The sequence below is a fragment of the Adelges cooleyi genome, unplaced genomic scaffold, assembly GCF_023614345.1.
Source record: "Adelges cooleyi isolate 19-005CV unplaced genomic scaffold, UGA_ACOO_1.1 ACOO_flye_CR_arks_rails_tigmint_CR_PRNA_24, whole genome shotgun sequence".
Lineage (NCBI taxonomy): Eukaryota > Metazoa > Arthropoda > Insecta > Hemiptera > Adelgidae > Adelges > Adelges cooleyi.
Window position 1 is genome coordinate 60,184 of NW_026095904.1, and position 22,399 is coordinate 82,582.

The following is a 22,399-nucleotide window of genomic DNA, read 5'->3' on the forward strand; positions in this document are numbered from 1 at the left end:
TTATCGATGAAGATTTTAATTATAACTATAATAATAAATGAATACAATTTTAATATAAAAAGATATTTTTTTTGGTTTGTCAACGTTTTTCCGTTTACGTTGTATAGTACTTTATCTGAAGAATATTCCATATAGAAATTTGGAACAAAATCGACTATTTTAAAAAAAGTCATAATAAATATGTAAATTTTCAGGTAGGTATTTTCCCAATTTTGAAGGGAAAGAGGTAAATTTTCAAAATTTTACACAAGAAATTAACTTTTACATTAGATTTCTAATATATAAAGTAAGTACATGAAGAAATCGGTTTAGCGGCACACAAGATACGTCCGAACACAAAAAAACCACATCATTGTAAAAACAACACCTTCTCAACTACGCACGGTGGTCTAAAAGCTAATTTAGGTGGTTAAAGTAAATTACTTTCAATTAAGTAACGAATTTCGAAAACATAGGTAAGTGTTTCATGTTAATACTATAAATATTTATTATTTTACTATTAAAACAAAGTTAAAAAAGTAGTACGAAAATGTTAATTCAATATATAGACAATATAGTACTTGTTCTTCAGTCATCCCAAAATTTGGTTTAGTTTGTAAGTGGTTCTAGCGGCAGTGTTGGAATAAATTATTCTGAAATTGACGACAATTTGAATTGGAATGACACTGATTCTCGGTATTATAATTCTTATAATGATTTTTATCGGCTATTCAAAAATAGAGGTCCACTAAATCCGCATTCTTAAAAATCGAGAAACTGTTTATTTGAAATTTTGAGGGCACGGTATGAAAATGTAAAATGGGAACCGCAATACATTTAGTCAGTCAACCGTTCAATTTTAAAGTTTACTTTGGTCTTACAAAGACTTTGGTGTAAAAGCCATTTTAAACTTTATTATAATTAACTAATGTAATATGAACATTTTTAAGAACAACTTTCCGAGGAAGCACAGGAAGCTCGAAATAAAGACTATAAAAATTATCGCGAACATCACTCGCGAAAAATTAGTAGAGTAGCTCAAAATCAAGACGTTCTACACTTATTATTTGTCACTTCAGATCCATATACTTCATTAATTTGCAACATACCGACAAAAAAAATTGGAGTTGGACAATGACGTAAAATCATTATTAAATTTAAGTTATGAAACAGATGAAGAAGTTTGCGAAAGTTAAATTTCAATTTAAAAACAAAATTTATGTTTATTTGCACCTCACAATTATACGTGAATTTAAAAATTGATATAAATTTTGAACTCTTTGACCCCAAAAACATTGAGTATCACTTTTTTATCATTTTTCAGACAAAATCTGATGAAAATTTGATCAATATAAGTTTTTTCAACCTAAAATTGCGTTTCAGACCACCGCACAGTGGTATTGTAAGATGCAAATAAACATAATATTTTGTTTTTAAATTGAAATTTAACTTTCGTAAACTTCTTCATATGTTTCATAACTTAAATTTAATAATGATTTTACGTCATTGTTCAATTCTTTTTTTTTTTGGTATTTTGCTAATTGAGGAAATATATGGATCTGAAGTGACAAGTAATAAGTGTAGAACGTCTTCATTTTGAGCTACTCTACTAATTTTTCGCGAGTGATGTTCGCGATAATTTTTATAGTCTTTATTTCGAGCTTCCTGTGCTTCCTCGGAAAGTTGTCCTTAAAAATGTTCATTTTACATTAGTTAATTATAATAAAGTTTATAATGGCTTTTACGCCAAAGTCTTTGTAAAACCAAAGTAAACTTTAAAATTGAATGGTTGACTAACTTAATGTGTATTGCGGTTCCCATTTTACATTTTCATACCGTGCCCTCAAAATTTCAAATAAATAGTTTCTCGATTTTAAAAAATGGGGGTTTAGTGGACCTCTATTTTTTAATAGCTGATAAAAATCATTATAAGAATAATACCGAGAATCAGTGTTATTCCAATCCAAATTGTCGTCAATTTCAGAATAGTTTATTCCAACACTGCCGCTAGAGCTACCTACAAAAAAAATTATTAAAAATACAGATGTAAATGGATGCAAACCAAATTTTGGGATCTGGTACTGAAGAACAAGTACTATATTGTATATATAGTTATATATGAATAACGATTATTATGGGTTATTTTTTAGTTATACGCTTTGAAATATCAATATTAACATTTTTTTACTACTTTTTTAACTTTGTTTTAATAGTAAAATAATAAATACTTATAATATTAATATGAAACACTTACCTAAGTTTTCGAATTCATTACTTATATGAAACTAATTAAAAAAAAAAGTTTACCTGTGTATAATATACTAAAAAAATGTAATGTACAATCGGTGAACAATTCGACGTTTGTGAGCGCGTTATTATGTTTTACTTATCGCTTGCGCCGCTTGTTAATGTTAATATTATCTGAAATTCTATTTTTTTGTTATATAGAACTTATATATAATGGGTTAATAACATAAAATACCTATTTTTATGAATTTTAATAATTGACTTTATTCCACCTAAATTAGCTTTTAGACCACTGTGCACCGTGCTACGCGTCGAAGCTAAAATAAATTATTGTTTTTTGGTAAAATACGTCGTTCTTCAAAATACAATACATAAGGACTCGTCTTAATCATAATTAGACATTTTATTTTATTTATTTGTTTAATCAGACATAATGTTATGTAACTCACGGAGCATGATCTAACTTCTCTCTCCGGACAGTTTTTTTATTCAGCGTGATTAAATTCCCTTTATTCTTTGTCCTGCGAGATAAGGATGAGGTTTTCTATACTTAGATTTACACTTCCTAGTAGTCTGTAGTATTATTATTCATTATTATATGAAATAAATTGAATAAATTATAAATTGTGTGAGTATAAGACGACGACCTGACGATGGACAACAATCAACATCAACAACGCTAGTCGAATACACTGTTTGAAACCACAAAATTTGAAATTGAAATTTCAGTTTAATACATCATTCTACTTCAAACGTACTGTCCTTAAAAATTCTTTGATTCAAGTTTTTAAAAAACATTTGAATTCTTCACAACATTTTCGAGACATCGGTCGTGGCACAATTTTAAAATTAATTTCAGTCAATTAATTTATTTCAATGTAAAAAAATGCAATTTTTAACTTTTTTAAACCGAAATAATTAATTAACTAAAAATAATTTAAAAATTGTGCCGCGGCCGATGCCTTGAAAATATTTTGAAGAATACCAATATTTTTTCAAAACTTAAATCGGAGTATTCTTAGGAACGTACTTAGCCCCTTAACAAAAATAATATTTGTGTATTACATACTTCCATTAGAACAATTTTACACACCAACTGTTTATACTTCATAGATTATTTTATTCTATCATAGCTCTATTATATTTCTATTTTACTAGTTTGAAATTGTACAAAACCAAACAAAAGCATTTTTAATTTCTACTTTGTATCTTAAACAAATCTTAAGTTTGAGCTGCTAACATTTTACCTACAATGAGTTATGCATAAACAAGTTTTAAGCTTGAAAATTGAACGCACGTTGACTTTTGGATAACATCTATTTCCAATTAAAATATTTTATAAAAAGTTAATTAAAATTTAGTTAAATCCTTTTTTGTATTTTCTATTTGAAGCAATGCGACCATCACAAATAATTGTTAACAGAGGCCTATTTTCGTTTTCCTTTTATAAAATATACATCTTTCATATCCATTTTAGCATGTCTATAAGAAATAAACTACATACATAAGATACTTAAAATAACTTTGTGTAATCAAAACTTATTCATCTCCACACCAAAAACGTTTGAGACTAATACAAGTTGCATTTATGTTTATCATTATTTGTAGATAAAAATGATAATTGTTTTAATATTATTTGTCATTGTAAATGGTTTGCCAGGCGATATAAGTAATTATTTTCATTTCATACTGAACTATACAAGGTAGAACAAATTTCAAAAAAAAAATTGTAATTTTGACATTCCTTTTAAGAGGACGTCGCAGTCAAATATTTCGAGTACTAAAACACCGCTTCGGACTTCAAATAGTACTCAGAAACTATTGATCGTAGAATAAATTTAAGGATACCTAAAGAAAGCCTGGAATGTCTACTATGTGCGTATAGAGCCATATTTCCAAAAAAAAATTGTTTACTTATAGTTATTTCAATAAGAATTTTTACTTTTTTCAAACGTTTATAGAACCATTGTAAATAAAGTTATCGAAAAAAACTCTCTATAGGCACGTAGAAAAAGTTCTGATCTTTCATATGGTACTATAAACGATTTTCTACCGCCAAAAGCGTACGAGTACTATTTGAAGTGCGAAAGGATGTTTTTTGAATTTTTATAATAATTATTACGCCGAGAGCTGGCGCGCCTAGCGGCTAATTTACTACATATCTTTATACGTTCGGAAAACCGGTTTTGGGCTGACTGCCGTAGCGCGGCGACAGCGATAACGTCGACGGTGACACCGCAATTATATTATTACCTGAAGTAAAAACAGATAACCCAATTTTTAACAATAAATTTTCAATAACACAAATATTATATTTTACTTGCACAACGATACCGTTATTTAATATTTGCTTTTTTATGTTTATAATTCTATAGATAACTAGCTCAATAAGCCAGTCGCTAACTCACTAGTGTGAAAAAGGTATCAAGTGTAGTAAATTATAATTTGTAAAAATTGGAATTTAAAAAGTTATTTAGGGGAACGGGGGGGGGGGGGGTTATTGCACACTGTGATAAAAAATCGGAAAAATGTTCAAATGCCTCTCCGAAAAACCGAAACATTGTAATACAATATGTGCCCCCTTCCCTTCCAAGACCAAAATTGAAAATTTAAAAGTTGCTACGTGTGAATTAATCAACAGGAAATTTGCAGATGCAACAATTTATATAGACCTGTGACGTATTTTGAACAACATTTTGGGGGGTGTCCATTTCTTTTTTGTACTACCCAGTGTCCGTAATTTCTATATTCGTATTTTTCGTATAGATTGTTTTTCACTCTTAATCTAAGACACCCACCTCTTATTCAATGCCGAACACTAAAAACTTACTTATCTAACATAAATATTTATAATATAATTTTTTTATAATTATAATTTATAAATTAAATATTTTTAATCAAAATATATTTTAATTATAATATATTCTTCGTATTCTGTTTTATAACAAAATTAAATTAAAATAAAACTATAAACCCCAGAAGTAATTTGTTTTATTTAGTTCTTGCAGTACATCGTCGGTCTCTACTATTACGGGTTTTGCAAATGATCATTGGTGCCGATTGCCGAGGCCAATCATAAATTGAAAAAATATATTTTTGAAAGTTTTATTGTAAAGTTATATAAAACTTATTGAATGTCTTTGTCTTTGTATTGTTATTTGTTAAATAAGTGATTTAATTATAAGAAGAAATGTATTCATTTGTTGTATATTTAATAAAAAATGTGTTATGTGAAATACATTTTTTTTAGCCATGGGGTATCTAGACACCGTGGACACCCACCCAAAATACGCCTATGACAGGCGCAATATGCTCCGTATCCACTTTGTCCCAACTCCACTGTATTGGCTTTTCATTTTATTTATACAGAATATAATATGTCCGTATATATTAGTGCATAATTTTGCAAAAATGTTCTAATGCTCTACAATCGGTATGCCGACTGTCGTAGCCACGGTCCGGCGGCGGCAGCGGCGATAACGTTGGCGCCCGGCGGTGACCACCATAATTCGCCGGATAACAACAGATAATCTAATTTTAACTAATCATATTATTTTGTAAATATTGTAGACATATGTCTATACTAGGGAAATACTATATTTTCGTTGCACAAAGAAGCTACATTTTTATTTTTCCAATTGTGTTGTGTGTTTTATAGTCAATTTTTCAATTGTAATTATAATTATTATTTAAAAATAATTGTTATAATTCTAATTTTTATAATTTTTAATTCAAATTATTTTGTATAATCAAAATTTGTGTAAAAAATGGACCATTCGAAAAAGAACCTTCCATTTAGTTCTAGAAAACCTTCTTCAAAAAAAAATGTGGCTCAAAAATTAAAGGCAGCCCGCGATAAAAAAAAGTAAGTGATTGTTTACAGAATGATATTTATTTATTTTTTGCTTGAGAAACTAATACAAAAATATTATTGAATCAATAGGTTATCAGGTGTATCTTTAGACATCCAACAAGAGACTTCTAATTTGGATGCTACTGCAACTTCAAAGTTAGTAGTAGCTTTTTTATTAGCACTTGAAGTAGTTGATAAATAATTTAATTAAAAATAAAAATAAAATAATTGTTATTATTTAGTATGACCCAAATTACGCTGAATGATGAAAATCATCCCTATAATAAGGCAGGGTCAGGAGCACCTTCCCTATTAGGAGCTGATGGTTCTATGCCGGGCCCGTCAAAAAATATATTTTATAATGTAGACGAATTTGGATCAAGGTAGATGTGCACTTTATTAGAACTTATTAATATACTAGGACTCAATGGCGACGCTAGGATGGACCCGGGCCTACCCTAAAGCCCACTCTAAATTAAAATAAATTTATTACCAATTCATAACTAGAACAATAATTTTTATGATTTTAAAATGAACCATAATCCCACTTAGAGTCAAGTGAGGTAATTGTAAACGACGGGCAAATGTAAATGCAGTTTTGTTTAATAATGTAATTAACAATAAAACACATAATTAAATAAAATACTAACACTGTTGGTTCTTTCAATAAACAAAATTGCATTTACATTTGCCCCATTAGTTTATAATTACTCCACTTGACCCATTAAGTATACAAAAATATTGTAATATAATGTATTTAATCTTTTAAATCACCTAATGCAAAAGTTCTGGCGCCGCCACTTTGTATGATAATAAGATGTCTGAACATTTTTAGTTATTTAAAATTACAAATATAACAACAAAAATAATTTAAATTCTTATTTATATTTATATATGTAAAGTTCTAATGAAACACGATTGACCGATTTGCCGAATAATTCGACATCATTCATTCCAAGGTAGGCTGATGATTTTACATGTATTTTTGAATATTTTAGTTATTTGTATATACTTTTGTTTTAATGATAGAATTAATGTAATGACATCAAGCGAAATTAGTATTACTGGCATAAATACATTAGATTATATTGAAAATGATATTATGACAAATATTGATGAAAGTGTATCACATGAGCTAACAACTGTCCGTGAATCTGAAATTAATAGTTCTTCTTTAATGTATGTATAATGGATTAATTTTGATTTTTGAACAGTATTAAACAATTTAAACTGTACAAGTTAATGTGTATTATGATATTATTCCAGGATAACATCCAATGAAATACATGGGCAGAGAATTGTTGATATGTCCCATATTTTTTTCCAAATACAAAATACCAAGCACATTGGTGGATTTGATTGCAATTTTATAAATATGGATTTTGTTTCTGAAATTCGCTCGGGTTTATATTCTGAATTTATTTTCAAATGCAAAATGTGTAATTTAGAACAAAAAATTAGTTCTTCTAAAAATGTCCCCAAAAGTAACTGGTCTATTAATAAAGCTGCTGTAAATAGTACTATTGCTATTGGTAAGTTTTAAAAGCAATACACCAAGTGTGTTATAATCTTAAGAGGACGTCGCAGGTAAAGTGTTACGTATGCAACTCCCGAGAGATAGCGTTATTTTCCGTCTCGGCGCGGCGGCGGCGGTTTATAGTCACGCCCATACGAGTGCTGCGGCGCCGCGCGTTGTAGTATTATCGGAACGGCACATTATTCTTTCACCGACTGTCGATCTAGTAAAAACTAATATAATGCTCGCAACGTATAATCCGTCGCGGTAAACGCGACGGATAAATTCGCTACTGCGCGCGTGTTACAATCTCGAGTATTAATAAATCTTTTTTATAGCTACTGTTCATTAATATAAATGTAGTAATAGGCAGAATAGGAAATACAATACCCATCATAGTTTGAATCATTCTGGTAACTTGATTACTTTTTTTTGTCGTGGCGTATAATTTTCTCATAAATTAGATTAAACGTATTGGTACCTCGTGTAGCGTACTTACTTATTATCATTTATATTTGAGCATACCTACGTATTTTGCATGTCTGTTACAGCAAAATACATGTGTCCACATTTGCTTATAACTTATTTTGGCCATGGTTGTATTGGATGTTTTAGTTTTTTTCTTTTTCCTGTTTTTTTTAGTATTATAGGCCATCAAACAAAATTATTAAAAATCAGTATTTTATGCTTTCTGAAAAAGATAATTAATTTATAAACCCAAAATTAATAATTGAAAACATATTTATAATAATTCATCAATCGAATAATAATTGTATAATATTTGTATAGAGTATCTGTTATAAACTTATAACAGTTGTAAAAGTGTTGGACATATATGATAATTTAAAATAATTTTTTTTTCGCTTTTTTATTTTCTGCCTTTTTTGCAGGTTCTCTAATATCTGACACCATTAAACGATAGTAGAGTATAGAATGCCGGTTCTGTCTACAATGGAATGTGCCTACGTCATCAAAATTTGATGCATTTGATGACGTCATCACATTCCATTCTAGACAGAATCGGCCTGCACTTTTGACCCAGGTCAGTGACCCCCCTCCCCTCTACCCCCCCCCCCCCCACCATGTAATTTTAAAATTTGATGCATTTAATGACGTCATCACATTCCATTCGGCACAGACCGTCCTGCATTGGTAACCTAGGTCAGTGACACCCCCCTCCACTCCGTCCCCAGCAACAAAGTTATTGCATGCACTTTTGACCTAGGTCAGTAGAATACCCCTCCTCTCCGATCATTATGGCCATGTTATCGTATACAGTTTGAACCTAGGGCAGTGTCTTACTCCCTCCCTTCGGCACCCCGTCCATGTGTGCATATTTGACCTAGGTCAGTGCCGTACCACACCATAACAACATGTTTGCACAGTTCACCTATACCGTACCCCCACCTCGACGGGTACGGTGTGACGGCGCCCTGTCCTCGCCCGGTGTCTGGAACATCCACGGGCTTATCAATTTAATGTATGGTTAATTGTAAGTATGGGGTATGTGTGACGTCACCACGGTTAAAAAAATTATTATACGTGTCGGTCATCTTTGATATAGTTGATATTTGTTGTCGACATAAACATCAGTTTAGTGTGAGTTCTGAATCAAGATGGACCTGGTTCGGAAAATCGATAAACAACTGGAGAGATTATTTTTAATACGTACAGATCGTGTTATGTTCAAAAGAGTGTCTAAAATGTCTAAAAAATACGCTATTTTGAAAAACTTGGCTCAGCAATATGGATCAATATCAAATAAAGATGAACAATACCCAAAATGTATTTGTAATTCCTCAGGATGGGATCAAATCGATGGTCCGTGCGCATGCTCAATCGTTAAAAGTATTTACAGTGAACTTCAAGAGGAATTAAGTAAAATTACAAGTGGGGACATTTATGATGATGATAAACGTGTACAAAATGTAGACCATTAGTCTACGACACTTGTGCAAGATGGCAAGTCACCAGAAGCAGCAACATCATCCGTCTGATTATTTAATCGATACTTCTGTGTTTTATATCGATTCTCTGACACACGTTCACATTGGATTGGATTCAAGAGATTTGTTTTGGCCTAAAATTGTGTTTGTCAACGGAATCGATCGGATACCAATAAATATTCAGTTTTTACAACGTCTATACTCAATATATCCTTACTTTTCCTCACTTTACCATGATTTGGACGGTGTTGTTATACTGCAAGATGAATACACAACGATTCGTGTACTGCAAGCGTACACTAAGAAAATATACCTAGTGATTGAGTCACTACAAACACACTTGGAAGACTCATCAACAACAATTTGTACAACAAGAAAAAAAGAAATTTGGGTATCATTTGAAGCGGCAAAGCAACTGTATAAATTAAAGAATGCAATATTCGATAATGTGTATAGAAAACTTATACTTACTCGACCACGTATTGTACGTGAAATCAAAATGTTGTTAAAACATATTGTCAACAACAATGACGATGATGATGATGTCACTGTTAAAAGTGTACAAAAAGACAAGCTGACATTGCCCAAGAACAAAGTATGTGATACACAATATATGATATATTTTCATGAGATTGTCAACACAGATTATATGTCAAAATGTTTGAACTTTGCATCAAGAGTCATTTTTGTGAAAAACAATGCTAAAATAAAGGTAAATTTCATCTCACAATCGTTAAAAAATTATTACTTTTTGTAAAAATATGTATATATTATCTACAGGGTAAATATTTCAACATATTTAACGATTTGGATTTGCTCAGAGTGTTTCCTGGCATTGAATTTGACTTACCGCAACAACAACAACAACAACAACCGGACGGTACAGAATCAGTAGATGCTATGAAGTTACAGTGGTGTGAAAATGGAGTCAAAGGAGGCAGATGGGAAATTAAATAATAACAAAGATTGTACTTATTTTCTTAAACAATAAATTTATTTATTTAAAAAAAATCTTTATTATTTAAACATAAAAAAAATATGTAATGTAAAATTACAATTTACGAACTTCTCCGCTAAATGCATTGTATTCCATCTGACAGTCGTGAATAATCACGCAGTATAATGAAGTGTTTTGTGGAAAAGCTTTGGCACATTCAAAGTCCAAACGCAAGTCAACCGTAGATGACTTAACAGTGTCATTCTGTTTCGAACAGTCAATAACTATGATTGGTCCGAGTTTCTTGTAGTGGACACGGTCGAGTAAAGGTTGAGGATTGGTACGTCCATAGTACATTGTTTGAAAACGTGCATATGAATTGTACATTGAGGTGTATTTGCCAGCTTCGAAATCGGCATTGTAGTTCTCGTACGGGTACTCGTCTGAGTTCAAGTATGCCTTGACGTTGCGCAGTGTACAGTGATGAAAGTCTGATTTTGACATTATGGAACGTTCTTTGCCCATTGCAATGAGTAGATAACGGGGTTTCTCAACGTTTGAAAATGTCCGTACCGACCATGTGTGATGAGTTGTTTGAGGCACCAAAGGGTATACAGCAATGTCCCATTGTTGATAGTCCAAAGGCAACCATCGCTTTCCATCCAGTATGCGCATTAGACTCAATTCGGTTTTAATATTAGGATCAAAATATTTGACAATCCATTTGATTTTAGTTATTTTTACGGCGGTCTGTTTGAGCAGTGCAACGTTTGCTTCAGCTAACCCTTCAGCCTTCTTGCTTTCTTCCGGTGTTACACACTCGATGGCTCCAATGTCCCGGCTCGATCGGATGAGCACAAGTGATTGTGTACAGTTGATTAGTACACGCCGAAACCGTTCGAAAAAACCCATGCATGCAGACAATGGATATTGAGCTACAAACTCGGTTTTATCCATCAGGTCCCGACTAGTTTGGTTGTCTTTCACATGTTTCCATCCGGCAGGTTGCAAACGAGCTATATCACTGGGTGTAAACGAACAGTACCCTTTGATTGTAGTCACTACTCCGACGTTTTTAACCTTGTCAATTTCCTTGCCGTTAATCTCATAGCGGATCTCGTCAAACAAATGCATGAGTCCGTTCTGTGTAAGAATCATTTCACCCGAGGCTCCTTCCGGTTTTTCCAGAGATCCTTCAATTTGCAGATAACTCTCACAGGGCACTGTAAACTTCTCCTTGTTGCGCACTTCAATGCGAATCTCATCGTTGTTTTCGTACGAGTTGTTAAAACTCTGATGTTCAAGATAGTATTCACGTTTAATACTATCGTCGTGTTGATGTTTTTCCAATACGTTCAAATATTCAGACATGTTTTGACAATGTGTTGATGACACGACAACCCAAACGTTTCAAAAATATAATACTTTTTTGAGAGAGCGGTAAGCGGTGTCGTCGGTGACGATTATTCTGTTTAGGTAAACGACGATTGTTCCGTTTGGATGTCAACGATCGATTGACTGTCTTTTTGTTCACCGGTTTCATCATTCGATTTTGATGATGCTTCCGATTGAATATCAATGGCATGTTTGATTTTTTTTGTTTTCACAGTTTGTTCCAAAATGTTGATTCGCTTTTCCAATATAAACACTTGATCGTCAAGGCCGTAAAGTTCTCTAGCAAGAGCTTCGGTACGTTCCACAACGGATGATTGTGTTATTGTACTGTTGGGTGTACAATTAACGGCAGAGCAACAATTCACAATTTGATTGCTGCTGAGTGATACAGGTTCGAATATGGTTATAGACAGCTGTAGCAAAATTTGTAAAATTGTAAATGAAATACACAACCATAGACCAGATCGCGTGGTAGTCAATTGTCTTATACGATCCCACAAGAGGGATAGTGTTGATGTAGACGATGCTGATGTTTCATCATACATTTCAACGATGTTTGATATGCAAACGTATGGTTAATTGTTCGTTCTGTAGATTGATCTTGTGTCCGTCTTGATCACGCAACAGTATGTTCAATGTGCTCAACTGTGATGTGTTTAGAGGATAGTATACAACGTGTTTGGGACACTCTATGATACGGTAACCCGGAGCAACGCTGGGAAAGAATTCGTGCAACGTGTGTGACTGACGACCGCTATGAAATGATCCTTCAATTACATTGCAATCAACTCTTATACACGTCACCCTGATTATCTTCATCGGTGAATCGGATATATGTGTCTTGTTGGCTTCGAGCACCCTCCGTCGGAATCCAAGTAGTTCACCAATCGAGTCCCGAGGAGTGAAATCCACTGGATAATCACTGGTTATTTCACAACGCATAGTGTTGTGATTGCCAATAATTTTAATCGAGTTCATTTCCTTTGGCCAATCGGATGTGATAATTTTTTTGATGTCTTCAAATTCATACGATCCCGTGGGTATTGTAACCTCATGAATAGCGATCGGTTGAGATGCACTATCGGTGTCCAGTGTACCGCCCACGATAAACTTGTTGTTTCGCTCATCAACATTCGGGATAGTGTTCCACGTGTGCAAACTCAACAATCCAATTTCACAGTGTTCACCCACTTCCAGTGGTGGGTTAAATATACATTGTAATTCGGATCCCTCACCGCTTAACGTCACTGTTGTGACCATTGTCGAGTGTGTTCAGTAGGAATTTCAAACACCAATGTCCACAATTGAACGTGTTGAACTTTTGATAACGACTGTAGTTGTAGTCAATCATGCAGTCTTTAAAATAGTTTTGTACCTCAAGCGGTGGTGTCAAGTTTCCAAAACTATCGAAATAACTAACATGATGTCCTTGCTTTCTGTAAGCTACCCAGTGTGAACCGAGATTGCGTTCCAAATCTAAATTAATAATGCCCGCTTCTGTGGTGTACGGTGCAATCGGAAGCGTATCCCTACAATACACTCCTCGAAATCCCGGTATATTGCACTTTGTTGCAAAATCTGATAATTCATAATCAAACAGTGCACGATTGGGTAGCTTCGCAATTAGTTTTTTGCACTTTTGTTTGAACGTCGTTTGACTTGACGTTTATTGTGGTTTTTCTTGTTTTTTTTTTTTTACCAATACCTTTGCCAGCAGCAGCAGCAGTAGATGCTTTGTTGTTCACCAATTTGTAACTCGAACCCGATTTGTACGGTCGCAAATAGAATCCTCTGCCAATTTTGAATGGTTGACCACCAGCACCACCGCGACGGTTATTAATTTCACTGGCAACTTTTACCACATTTGCAGCTCCTCCGGCCAAAGCACCCAATGCCGAGAGACCGGCGAAAATCGGAATTAATGGTATTACACCACCGATTTTTGGAATTGCAATTGTCCGGGGCAAACGTACAGACATCTTTTTCTTCATTGAACCCGTCTTCTTGTTGTTTACCTTTTTCAAAATCACACGTTTGGCTGCCAAAATCGATCGCTTCGCCGTGATCAATTCATCCGGATGGATGTCGACACGCTTTGCTGCGCCCACAACTGTACGGAATCCCATACCAAGTTTTCGTTTAACTTTCATAGCGTTTGTCACGGCCCAAGCTACGGCACGTTCCTTCATGTTTGAATCTTTCGCTTTAACTCTATCCCACGCTTGATGTTCCAAAACTTGATCGGCACGATGTCGGTCGGCGAGTGTTTTGCTCTGAGAGTATGCAATGTCGTGATCACGGCAAGCCGAATCCAAAGGATTGATTCCACGATCACCTCGAGCCAATCGCTTAGTTAATTTCGTACCGGGCCCTGCAAACTGATATCCAGGCACGTGCACTTCAAACGGAAGGTTGTCAATTACTGAATTTAATATGCCCGAGCCACTGCGGCGGTGGCGATGGCGTCTCTTCACTTTAATAGCAACCATCTTTAAAGTCCTCCAATACCAATGTCGTCACTGACGACAACAGTATTTATACTCTACTGACGTGTGTTGCTGTTGCGATTGCAGCGATGCGATTCAAAAAACAATCAGTTACACTACCTGTGGTCAACTATGACGATGACGATGCAAGTACTACATCTGCTGCGACAGTGTTAAAACACGGAAAACTTTTGCCAAGCACAATCAGGGCTTTGATTTGTGGACCATCAAACTGTGGTAAAACCAATTTAATGTTTGTACTGTTGACCGATTTGAATGGCGTGAAATTTGAAAACGTTTACATTTATTCGAAATCACTACATCAGTCCAAATACAAACTGCTTGTGGACGTGTTGAACGGAGTCAAGGGCGTGCGAGTGTTTACATATCAAGACGCCGAAGCAGTGCCTCCGGTGGACAAGGTTCTCCCAAATAGTGTGTTCATATTTGATGATGTGCTGACTCAGAAACAAAACGTGATTTGTGATTACTTTGCACGAGGTCGACACAAGCGTGTCGATGTGTTTTTCCTCGCTCAAACTCTGTCAAAAATCCAAAAACAAGTTCTCCGGGACAATGCAAACCTTATCGTTTTGTTTCGTCAAGACGATGTAAATTTACGTCACGCATACGACGAGTACGTCAGCTGTGACATGAAATACAATCAGTTTAAAGAGTTTTGTCAACAGTGTTGGCACCGCGATCGCTATGGATTCGCAGTGATATGTTTAGACTCTAAGCGTGACAACGGTCGGTACAGATACAAATTCGACACATACGTTACTATTTAGTTGAGTTTCAGTCAGTTTACACACACGCACACACAAAAACACATATGTTGACACTCAAACTATGGAAAATAAAGACAATGGTAGTGGTGGTGGTGGTGGTGGTGGCGAAGAGAGCAAACAACAAAAGCAATCGATTCTCGTTCGGTTGGCCGAGGCCCGGGAAAACGTTAAACTTAAATATCTTGCACTGCGCCGCGGTGAAGCTGAATCGCAAGCACGAGTCCAGAGGAAATTCGCTCCGATTATCGAACCACTTGATAAACTCTCATCTATACAGCAGCATCAGCAGCAGCAACCGCAATTGACCGATGGTAATCATGTAGTTCAATCCAGTGGAGGTGAACAATGGAGTGATTACATTGCACAATGGCTGACGCATTCAAACAGAGACAGACAATACGGACCGACACTGACAAATAACACTATTGTGATGGGCAGTGTCAAAGATGTGAAAATCACCGATACATCCATCATTTTAAACGAAACGGAATATCCATTGACCATGGGTCTGGTGCAATTGTTGTTTTCCAAAAACCCCGGTGTGTACAACCAAAGTGATTTGAACGTGTACAAACAAATTTTAACAGAAACCGGTGCTCATTTGAAAAGGAACAAAACATTAAAAAAGGGTGGATACAAGTTTAAACAAATTATTGATCCAATGTTTCATGTTGGTACCGGTCTGGAGTTGAGACTTAATCCAAACGCTGCTGCACACAAAGAGTACTTGTTTTGGGATAATCCTAATGAACTTGTAGATCGGTTAAGACTACTCATGGCTGCCCGATCGGCTGGCAACACTGGAGTGTCACCCGAGATTGTATCTATACTTGAAGAACTCAACGAAGCCGGGTACATTGATGGAATACCGCAGTCACTGATGACCATAGCATAAAGATGGTAGCCGAGATGAAGACAAAGATTGCATACGAGTTGCATCGACAAGCCCGCAAGGTGTACACACGTCAGCGAATCAACATCAAAGGACTCGACGACTTGTGGCATGCTGACCTCGTGGAAATGGGTACACACCCGGACCGCCGGTATCGGTACATTCTCACTTGTATCGATGGTTTTTCAAAGTATGCGTGGGCTATACCACTACTGGACAAGACTGCGGTAAAAGTTACCGCGGCAATGCGTAGCATACTGACACAGGGCCGAAAGCCGAGCTTTTTACAGACGGATGCTGGAAAAGAATTCTATAATGGAACTTTTCAAGAACTTATGCGCCAGTATGACATAAAACACTACTCGACATACTCAACTATGAAGGCTTGTCTGGTCGAACGCTTCAATCGCACTTTGAAAGGGTTAATGTGGCGTAGTTTCACCGCTCGAGGGTCGTACAAATGGGTTGCAAGTCTGCCCGCCCTAGTTTACGAATATAACAACAATCACCGGCACCGTACCATTGGTATGACTCCGGTGCAGGCTGTGGAAAATCCCGGTAGTGTTCAGTTAAAGTTGCGCAAAATATCCGACAACATTGCTGTACGATTTAAAGTTGGTGACAACGTACGAATATCCAAGGTTAAATCCGTGTTTGACAAGGGTTACTTGCCGAGCTGGAGTAGTGAGCTGTTTACTGTGGTTAAGGTATCTCGTACAGTACCACCAACATATCATCTTGAGGACTACCAAGGTAATCCGATTTCGGGAAAATTCTACACTGAAGAGCTACAGCGAACACAGTATCCTGACAGTTACTTAGTTGAGCGAGTGTTGCTCACACGAGGTGACCAGTGTTATGTAAAATGGCTGGGATTCGGTGCCGAACACAACTCGTGGATACTGAAAACAGATATTTATCCGCACTGATTGTCGACATACAAGGAGTTGTATCCGCTGCGTCCAATGATCATTCATTTTTGATCAAGGAAATGTCTGTAGTGGCCATGGATTCTACTTCTGTATATCACTGGATGTTCAAACATCCTGTCAACACAGTCGGTGACTCAAAGACCAACTATTGGTTAAAAATGTATCACCATGGAATGGATACATTGTGTGGAGACGTAGAGTATACAGAACTACCGAGAATAATCAATTTGATGCGCAGTGAAGTCGTCTACGTGAAGGGTGTGCAGAAAAAGGAAGTCATTGAACGATACTTACCCGGACAACGTGTCGTTGAAATGGAAGATTTGGGATGTCCACCGCTGAAAAATCTACACCTTGCCTCTGAACCTTGTTGTATTCGACACATGAATAACTATAGAGCATGTAGTCTATACAAAGTGTTTTGTTTGAAAAAATGGTTAACAGATTTTTCTTGATTGATTTTTTTTATTATATAAATCATTATTATCATATTTAATTATTTATAATACAACTGTAAGCTTAATATTAGTGTTGTATAAACAAAATATTGTACAGAACATACTATTCGTAAAATATATAATCACGTAAAAATTACTTAATAATATTATACAATTTTTTTGCAATATATTTTATTTGATTTCTTCTTCAAAATATTTGATTTTATTTAATCAAGAGAAATATTATACAATTATTACAAAATAGATTATTAATTATTTTCTTTGAGTGAATAATGACCCCATGCCTTGGTGTAAATATCGGGGTATTCATCGGAACCACCGACCAGGGCCCTCTTATCGTACGAGTTGCTCAACGACAGTTTCTGTGTATCCATGGTTATGACTTCATGAAGTTTTGATCGTATGACTGAAACTTTATGTGATTGAGTCAATTTGGTCTTTAGACAATGAAGATAATCGCTCATGTTTATTTTAGTTGCGACCACACCCGATGTCACTCCTTTGAGTTTTTTAATTTCTTTAAGTCTCTTGATTGGGCAGACGATGTTTGATAATTGTTGCTGCTGTTGTTGTTCGTATTGCTTGGACAGTATGTATGCATATTGTAACAATAATGATTGTTACCATCGCTCGATGTCAACATCAACAAATCAATGTGATCAATCACATCACTGCGTTTTTTCGTAATTCTCAACGGATATACATTTTTTCTGTCATCCAACGCGAAGACGTTTACTGATATTGACGGGTTAATTCGTTCGAATTTGTTGATTTGTTGAATTGGAGTGGGGAAATCAATACCGTTAAAGTTTATTTTCATCTGTTGTTCTAAGAGTTTATAGCGTTCATTTATCAAAACTTTATTATGACTAGTATTATATTTACACAATACTGACCATTTGAAACACATGTTATCTTCGTTTTTAATATTTATTACTGCATTTCTGTTTTTTATACAATTCGGAAGTTCAATAAATGAAGATCCTGTCAATGGTTTGTACTTGTGAGTTCGAACTAACAAACCATCAATAAAAAGTAATGTCCAACCCGACGATTTCACATCTAAATTTTCTCTCTCCAACTCGAGTATCATAATAAGTTTGCTCATCAACTCAACGTAATTAGTTCCAGAATCAATACGTTTATTCCGTGTTTTGAAAGCTACGTCTTTAACTTCCCCCGTTACTGGATGGAAATACGTAGCATGTAAAACAACGTTGAATTTTACCAGTCCTGCAGATGTTGAATTTTCAAGTAACGTAATTAAATCATCACAAACATCAATCATATACTCTACAACTTGAGTTATGTCTGTGTTGTTTTTTGAGAAAAACGTATGAACATTATTGTTCAAAGCTGATTGTAGTGTAACAAAACCGGAACCAACTGAATTCATACAATGATGTTTTTTTAGTTTCTTTCCATTTCCAGTATCAATTTTTAGACGTTTTGCTTCTGACATAGCAATGAAATTTTTGTTTTTAACGATTACCGATTGTCTATGATTATGTATTAAACAATGATTAACCAGGTCACTTTTATTTGTGAAAATATCACCACATCCACATACATGTTGTTCAATATCCATTTTGTATTCTAAATTATAAACACAAAAAAAATACCAAAAAAAAATCAGTTGCTAATTCAACATTCCAAAATATTATTTTGTTGTATGAAAATTTAACCCGTACACATCAATTTATTATGACCAATATAATATTATTATTACTACACCACTTTAGTATACTATTATATTTCAATGTTTTGTTTTATTTAGTTACTTGTATATAAATCATTATTACTAAATAAAATTATAGTATAAATAAATTTCAATTATATAGTTAGTTATTGGTTTTTATTTTCATGTAAGTTTATAGTATATATGTATATAAATACACATGATATAAAATATTTTTATATATGATTACAATTCATATATTATGTTACGTAAAATAATTATTATTGGACAAAATTAAAGACATATAGTATGTTTAACAATACATCAATTCAAAATTAAACTTAATAGCATTTCCATTGAAAAATATTAATTATTATAAAAAAAAAAAAAAATGGAATACACATTTTGATATTAGATATATTGATTTATTCAAAATCAAACTTATAAGCATTTCCGTTCATGCCATGAAAAGTAAAATGTAATTTAGGTTCAGAATTATTATATAAAATAATTTCTTCAGCTGTCATTTCAATGGACTTGGGTAAAAATAAGTTCAGTTTTGAATTGTCGGCAATTTCGAGTGTTGCGACAACACAAATTCTGTACTTTGTTTCAACATTTTTAACATATAAAACTCTATAGGGATGATCAATTTGTAGTTCCATCATCTTAATATACTCTGTGGCTTTGGATTGTATTTTCAGTTTTGACTTTAAAGATTCCATTCTGATAGTTATTTCGTAAAGATTTTCTCTGAAAGTATATTAATGTGTAAATATTTAAAAACTTAATTTAAATTAATATATATCATGTTATTGATAGTTTATTATTATTATTATTATACAAAGATTATCTCTCAACATTCGATTAACAAATGTTTAAATATTACACTTATCGATTTATTATATAATATTTATAAGAAATAATTACATTTTAATTTATTTTAATATTCCCTTAAAAAGTAATTAAATACTATTCATACTACATTTATATTATTGTGTAGCATACTTATTTAACAAAAGGGATAATAACAAAAATATTATATATTTTATTTAAAATAGTCTACACCGGTCCGTCGAGGGTTCGCGCCGTCGTCCGCCGCGCTTGGCCGGCGGGGCTAACATATTAAAACAATGAATCGTTTGTTTCCATTTTTTTAAGATTAAGCAAAATTGATCTCCTATTGATTCTTGTGCAAACGATATGGTGGGGTAATATATTAGCCTGATTCAGTAATCATTAGATATCTTAATCTGTTTGCGACAACACCATCATGCCTGAACAAGATTTAGTGAGGTATCTTGAAAGAAGTAAGTTTAAATTATATAATTTTTTATAAATATTTTTTTAATTATGATTTTTTCAATAAAATTAGGATACGAATACTTCCCAGAGGGACATGAAATTATTCTTCATCGTGTTCCGGTTGTGGTTGTTTTTCGGTTAGTATTATTTATAATAACCTTTTTTTTTTTTTTTTTTTAATAATAAATTAATAAGTAATTGCTTTAAATAGAGCTGTTAACAGTACAGAGAATGTAGAACAGTAACTTCCGAGTCGTCCGCCGTCACCCGCCCAATCCTCCGAAGAATAAAGTACATACAATAATATACATAAAAATTTTTTCATTAACATTTTTTAAAATTTGTATTGCTCTTTTTATAAAAATATTTTTTAAAAAAACTAATGATTAGTTTAAGTATAAAATATTAATTTTTTAAAACTAATTTACGTGTGTTATTTATTTATATCGTAGATAATCATAAATATTCAATAATTATATTACATTGGTTTTATAATGAACAAAACATGAATATTGAATTCTCAAGTGAAAACCCACATACACACATGTAAAAACCATATTTTTATATACCATCAAGTCTTTTTATTATAGAATAACTTACCTTAACAATTTATTTACGTTATGTTAAATAATTGTTGATACAGAAACTGTTCTATTATATTGAAAAAATTATTAATCAGAGATTATCTTTAGCTAATATAATAGTACATTTCTGGTTTCAAATTTTATTGGTAAAGATGATTTGATAAAAGTCAAACTATAGTATATAAGTCTAACGGTTTTTCAATAGTTTATTTTGAGTATTAAAAATAAAAAATAAAAACCTGTAAATCACTTTTTAAAAAATTATACGTTTTATTTTATAAAATTCTCGTTTTGATTCGAAATGAATGTGTTATTAATTTTTAATTACAGCTAAATCAAAAATGTATATTTCTTTTAAAGTGACTTACATGTTTTTATTCTTTCTTTTTCTTTCCTGTAGAGTTCAAGAATAATATTGTTTAAAAACATGATTCACATGTTTATTTCACGTATCGGTCCTGATTTTCTTGATAAAACTGCTTTGATAGAAGTCATACTGTAGTTTAGAAGTCTACACGTTTTTAGATAGATGAACTTGAATATTCAAATATAATACTTTAAAAATAGAATATAAAAAAAACAAACATGTCAATCACTTTTTTTACAATTTTCGTTTTGATTCGAAACGAATATCTCATACATTTTTAGTTATGAATAAAATAATAACTTATCATCCTTTTAATAATTTTAAAATACTTTTTTATATATCTATATCATTTAAATATGTATTATGATATTCTAAATTTAGAAACAATTATATACTATCAATTTTTAACAGATTCTGATTTTTGAAAACTAACTTACCTTAAAAAATTTGTAATTACTCTTATATAACAACATTGCACATTGAAAGTAAAAACCATGCAATTCACATTTTAAAAATGGTATATTTTTTTTTTTTATAAAATTAACGATTCGAAATGCATTTATCAATAATTTTTAAGCATTATTAATAAATATTAAGTAAATTTTTTTTTCATACCAATTTAAATTAATTAAAAATATGTTTTGCATGGTTTTTTTCTCCTGTACCGCTCAATTTAATTGATATTTAACATAATTCAGTATCCTAAATTTTGAAATACACTAGGAAAAATAAATAATAGTACACATTTAACTCATATTAATTTACATATCATACATTTTTTTTTTTTAATTCAATATATATATATATTTTACAAAAAAAACTTAACTGTTATTACTAGTACTAATCTTAAACCTTATTACTGTCATTAATATATAGTTTTTTTTTCACCCAACAAACCATTTAAACAATTGTTTTGAGCATACCGAACAATGGGAATGTGAATTAACATTAGATAATAAAAAAAACATTAAATATTGATTAATTTTAATCGTTTCTAATTTAATTTCACAAATTTCCATTTGTTCGGTGTTTG

The 22,399-nt window shown here is 32.9% G+C and overlaps 1 protein-coding gene and 1 long non-coding RNA gene across 7 annotated transcripts in view; one reads left to right on the plus strand and one right to left on the minus strand.

The window, feature by feature from the left end:
• LOC126836312 (DNA polymerase alpha subunit B-like) overlaps positions 1–22,399 on the minus strand; it is a 129,766-nt gene that overhangs the window by 46,644 nt on the left and 60,723 nt on the right. The window lies entirely within an intron of this gene.
• On the plus strand, positions 20,360–20,710 carry LOC126836315 (uncharacterized). The gene is made up of 3 exons (XR_007685312.1): positions 20,360–20,420; positions 20,486–20,552; positions 20,627–20,710. It is a non-coding gene; the product is annotated as an uncharacterized LOC126836315 (long non-coding RNA).